At 42.8% G+C, this 6,026-nt stretch overlaps 1 pseudogene; it reads left to right on the top strand.

The window, feature by feature from the left end:
* Positions 1-4,349: 4,349 nt before the first annotated feature.
* LOC125343236 lies at positions 4,350-5,186 on the top strand (annotated as a pseudogene).
* Positions 5,187-6,026: the final 840 nt, after the last annotated feature.

The following is a 6,026-nucleotide window of genomic DNA, read 5'->3' as shown; positions in this document are numbered from 1 at the left end:
TGATACTAATGCAGGACTAAGGCCGATTCCAGGCCTGCTACTCTTCATGGAAGTGATCAACAACCACTAGAAACAGCGTTTTAATAGGAGAGGGAGAAACCTGTGCTAATAAGTGAATCGTGAGCCTAAGATAAAAGGAAGCCCTTAGTTCTCAATCTTTCTAAGCCGTGTCTTGCCTTAGGAATAGCCTTTAGTGGTCTGGTTGGCACTAACAAACCAATGACACCTCTTAGAGGTGAGATTGATGCTCACAGATGTTCCTGGTGTTGTGAAAATAGCACATTTGTCCCTTTAGCTAGAGACTTGTCAATATCCTCCCCGATGGGGTTGGTGTGGGAAGAAGAGGCACTGGGGGGCTCGGAGCACCTCTCGGGGCCTTCCCTGCCTTTTGTGGCTCCCACTGTTTTGATGCTGAGGTTTCTTCTGGGCTTGTGCAGCACGCCTACAACTCTGTGAGAATTAATGCACACATGAGAGAGTTTTTAAAAAATAACTTTATTGACTCAAACTAGGAAGCCTTTTTCCTGATGGTACTAAGATTTGAATTCAGAGCCTCATACTTCTGTTTTCTTAGAGCCTTGTTCTTTTGAGGCAGGTACTCTACTACTTGAGCCACTCCCCAGCCCTTTTAGTTCTTTTTTCAAATGGGGTCTCACTTTCATGCCGGGGCTGGCTTGGATGACAATTCTCTTATTTATGCTTCCTGCACACTAGAAGGGCACGTGTGTACCACCATATCCAGCTTTTTTTATTGGTTGAAATGGGGACTCATGAAGGGCTGGGGTTTTTAAATTATTGTTTGTTTATTTGGCCTGGGCTGGTCTCAAATCATGATCTACCTGATGCCTGCCTCTGGAATAGCTGGGACTGTAGGGGTGTAATGCTGTGCCGGGCTGGAACTAGGAAGTCTTTTTAGTAACAACTGGGTTTGCGTAATGCCATGGTGCTGTCTGAGTTCCTCCAGAAAAGAGGGTGAGATAAAGGCTGTATGCAAGAAGTTTATTTTGGAGAAGTGCTGGGAAAGGGGGTGGAGGGGAACTTGAGAGGGGTGCATTGAAGAGTTGGCTGGCACCATGGGCGAAAGGAGTTGATGCTGTGGGATCTTGAGGAGCCTTACAGAATGGAGTGTGGGACTGTGTGTCTGGAACAGAAAGGGAGGAGGAAGCATTTGTCCTTCCTTCAGCTCTGTCCCCCATTCTGTAAGTATGGCTCCACACATGTTGATGCCCCCACACTTTTGAATGCCCCGATGGTTCTACAAATGTCCCACAAGAAGGCGCCTTTAGAGGGTGAATGAGTTCCTTGCAGCCTCCGGAGCATGGGGCGGTCAGGAGCCGGCCAGGGGGTGCCTTCAGGAGGCTGAGCAAAGCCTGCATGCTCTTCCCATGGCAGCGATGGGTAGAGCGAGGGCAGAGGCCAGGATTGCAAATGGTCCACAAAGGTATTTTCTGCCTCAGCAGCGTGTCTAATCTCTCTGGCTCCATCTCTTGGCTCCTCTTAGCTCCGTCTAATTCTCAGACAGGTTGATTCCCATTATGACAAGACATTCCCCCAAAGCTCCAAGTTTGTATGTTTCTTAGATTTTATCATTGCAGGAAAATAGAGCGACTTTGACCAACCATGCCTAACGTTCCGAACTGATTCCAATTATCCCTCCTGGGGGCATGTACTCAGCTGTGGCCAGACAACAAAGGCTATCAAGTCCTTGCTTTACTAGAATTACTTGGAGTTGAGAATAGGGCTACGTCCTAATGGAAAGGTCGCTAGTTGTGGCACATGGGAAGGTCCTGTTTTGATCCTCTTTTAAGCTTCAAGAGAAAACCTAGTACCAAGCAAGTTGAGGAGTGTGCTTGACTGGCTGCCTCAGTCATGTTCTTCTTAGCACTCTTCCTGGCCAACAACTGAACATGGTAATGCTACAGATTCCTAGCTATTTGTGCCCAACACAGAATTCCTCTATGGGCAATCTTTGCTCTGGTGTTCCCTGTTATATTGATGATGAAATTGCCAGGTTAGTAGAAGTGTCTGGAAACTTCCTCTGCCCTGTTGTGTTTCCTTCACCTTTTTTTCCCCTCAGGGGTCATTCTCCAATATACCTGTTACATCCCTAACTCCATCTTGGTGCCTATATCTTGTTGAAGCAGGGGCATATAAGAAAGCAGAAAAAAAATAGTACTGATATTCTCCTAGGGGATATGAGAACTTAGAAGATGACAAAAGGAAAATGCTACCCACTGTTTGGGTGATCCCAGAAATAACCACCACTGCTCCCCGTGGAGATTTTGACAAAGTATAGACCTTTGCATCCCAGTTGTCTTCTGCTAATAGACATGCGTGGACGGATGGAGCTCCTTCGTGTGGGGGATGGTCTCGCAGAACTGCAAATCCAAGGTGCAACGATGCATAAGGAAGCGGACTTTTCACCTCAACTTGAGTGTTCTAATTTTTCTGGGATGACTTGGTCTGATGTGGCTCCAGCACCTGGTTTGGGCATCATTGGCCTTAGGTTTTCAAATTGGGAGTGAATTTTATGAGAAGGTGGCACATAAAATTATGGGTCTATAAATGGCCATCGTAAGCCAGCCAAGTAAAAGGCAGAAATTCCAAGTCATATGGTATGAAGAAACTGAGCTGCAATTGCTCTTATTTTCACTGGCAGGCCAACAAAAGGGAACAAAATACTTATTCTTCTTAGTGTACAGGAATCACAGGGTACTATATTCCCATAGTGACTTCTTGTGCCCTACATGCAAGGGAGCAACAGGGAAATTCTAGTTCATCAATTTGACTTCTAATCTTGGAGATTTCATGTTAATACAAACAGTAATGATTTTCTGTGGTATCTCTGTCCTAGAAATAAGGCTTGCATTGCTAGCAACATCTTAAGGCATTTCCTGTGACACTATGAGACAAATTTAAGGCAAGCATAATTGCAGTCGTGGGATGAATTTAACAAGCACAGGGGTCTATGATTGCTACCTTGTAGTTTATAGTTGACCTGTTTTTGTGTAGATTTACCAATTTCAACAACAGTGTTTGGCTTTAGCTTCTGTGAAACTTGGACTGATTTTGGAAGATTCAAAGTTTGTCTTTCAAGTTCAGAATTAGAGAAGATTCAGAATTGCCAGCAATTCAGAAGAGGTCAGCGTCATATTAGAGAGTTAGGTTAAGGAAGTCTTAGTCAACTGTCTCATCTTGCTACATTTTTCCCCAAAGAAAAGCCAGTGTTCCTTTAGAAATAGGAAGAGTCCCACACAGTGAGAGAGAATAGGCTGCAGCCAGGAAAGAAGCTGTCACTGCTACAATGGAGGACTGGGAGGCCGGGGTGAGGAGGGACCTAGCAGTTTAGGCCACACAGGACATGTTGCCAGGCTTTGGGTTTTGCAGATCAAAAAGGCAGTTTAATTCATGTCAGAGATATTGAGATCGTGGGAAGTGACTTCAGCTAGTGAAACACCAAAAAGACCAAGACACACAGGACACAAACCTAAGTGCTAACTTCATCCATTGCTGTTGTATTTGTGACAATCACCCTAAAGCCTTCTGTCCTGATAGCAGACATCTGGAGAGCTGGCTTCGAAAATGAGAGCACTGGACATATGGCAGAAGACTAGAGTTGGGGCTGGTGGAGGCTGCCAAGGGTTACTCCCCCCAGGTCCTGATGACTCAGATAAATCGTAAAACTAAGAAGTGTCTGCATGAGAGGAATCAGTTCTGCGCTTGTGTTTGTCAGATCCAGTGTCTGCTCCTCTTTTTGGATGCACAATAACATGCGTTGCTTCAGTTCCACACATATTTCTACTCTACAAGATACCTTGTTATGATGAATAAAGTAAGATGATGGAATCGTTTTCAATCACTTTCTAGACCAGGCTGTCTGAGAAGATACTGATATAATTCTGAATCTCACCAAGAACAACTTCCTCTTTCTTTGTAGTATGAATGATCTTATTAGTTTTTCAATGGTTTTGAAGGGACATTAAAAATATTGAGAGGCAGGCAAATACAAGAAGAATTTTTTCCCCTATAGTTTCTTTTGTTTTCCTCATGATAGTATCAAGTATTAATCTCGTATTAACCATGTTGGACTTATGAACCTTCTCCTGATGAGATTTTTCTTTAGCTCTCAATGTTGGCACTCGAATTTTCTAATCCAAAATGGAGGACTAGACAAATGGAAGGGGATGACTGCTTTAACACCCTCTCTTAGATGTAATTTAGAAGAATTCTAGCGCACAGGCATGCTCTGTCTCTGCTGCCCTGATGCCATGTAGTGAGCAACTTTGTTCTACCACAGACTTCCACCTTCGTGAAAGGAGCCAGATGATTCCAGATTGAAATTTCTGAAACTGTTAGCTGATAATTTGTAAATGTCACCTCTCCCTGAAATGATGTTTGGAGACAATGTGTTAAGAATTCAGCAGGTCTCTGGTTTGGGGATGAAGTTCAATGCATTAAGATGTGTGAACAGCCCATAAAGACCGCTCAAAGAAACCTGTGCTGAAGAGTGCAGGAAAGGAAGACAGTGGGTGAGTACTCTGAAGAGATTATGAATCCATGATGGGACTTATACAACAGAAGAGAAAGTAATATTATGTGGAGACTCTCTTAAGTTAAAAGTTGTATCTACAACAAACTATATAGATACAGAGAAATTAGGAGACAGAACAATGACATATTTTCCTATTTGAGAATGAATTACATCACAATGGAGTTTCATGCCTAAGTGTGAAAATCAGGGTGAGAGTTCCTAGTTTTCTCCTGCTATTACAGTTTTCCTTGAGAATTGATAGGGAGGTTATCTGAATCAATGACACAAGGCTTTGCCATGAGACCAAAAGACCTACAAGTTATGAAAATAGACATCGCAAGAGAGCAAAATTGCTATCCTTTTTCTTTTTAACATTTTAAATCCTACTGATAATATTCCTCAATTCAATCGGGAGTGCTACAAAGATAAAAGACACTGGATTTATTTTCTTTTGTATGCTAGTACAATTATTTTTGGTGGTACAGGGTTTGAACTCAGGGCCACACACTTGCCAGGCACTGTGTTACTTGACACTCTGGCACCCCTCAAAATGGCTAATTTCACGCATCTTCTACCTTTACTTTTCACACAAACTAATGAAATATCACAATATTTACCAATAAAAGAGGCAGTTTCTAACCCTGCAGACACATGAGAAAATGGAACCCACTGAATAGACTGTGATACAGTTCATACTCACTGTAGAATCTGACTGGGCATCTGGGTTATTATGAAAATTGGTTGTCTTGTTTATGTGCATGCAGGTACTGAGGTTTGAAGTCAGCACCTCTCACTCTCACTCGTCTCCTTTGCTCAGGGGTGACACTCTACCATTTGAGCCACACCTCTAGTTCCAACTTTTTGGAGATAAGAATCTTACAGATTTGTCTGCCTGGGCTGACTCTGAACCTTGATCCTCAGGTCTCAGCCTTTTGGGGTAGCAAGAAATATAAGTGTGAGCCACCAGTTCCTGGCTTATGTGTAGATTTTATGGGGCCTTAAATGAAAAAAAGTGCTTATTATAGGTAGCTTCCACTAAAAAATAATTCTGACTACCCTGAGTCTAGCATACTGTTTGGAAGTTCATGCAAACCATGAGGAGATATCATGTGGAAAAGCAGTCAGGGAACTAATTGTGAGTGAAGCCTTCTCGAACTTTCCTGCCCAGTACAGATAACCAGCTAAAGAGATCTGAGTTGGTGACTCCAGCCAATGTTATATGAGCCAGAAGAATCATTTAGCTGAGTCAACTCACAGACTCATGAGGAAAAAAATGAACTGTTGTAAGTCATTATATTTGTGACACAGCAATAAATAATTGAAACAGGAGGGGCTTCAGGTATGAAGTTCTGATTGGTTAAAGAAAGGAATTGTAATGCCTTGCTTTCTAGGTGTTTTAAGTAACAAAAATGGACACATGGCTTTCAAAGAGGTCTGAACAAACTCATTATGCTTAGAGACATGCAGTGGTCACTCTCCCATAATCATGGTTGGG

This window comes from Perognathus longimembris, chromosome 28, assembly GCF_023159225.1.
Source record: "Perognathus longimembris pacificus isolate PPM17 chromosome 28, ASM2315922v1, whole genome shotgun sequence".
NCBI lineage: Eukaryota > Metazoa > Chordata > Mammalia > Rodentia > Heteromyidae > Perognathus > Perognathus longimembris.
Note: the sequence above shows the minus strand (reverse complement) of the source record. Positions and strands in the feature narration are given on the sequence as shown.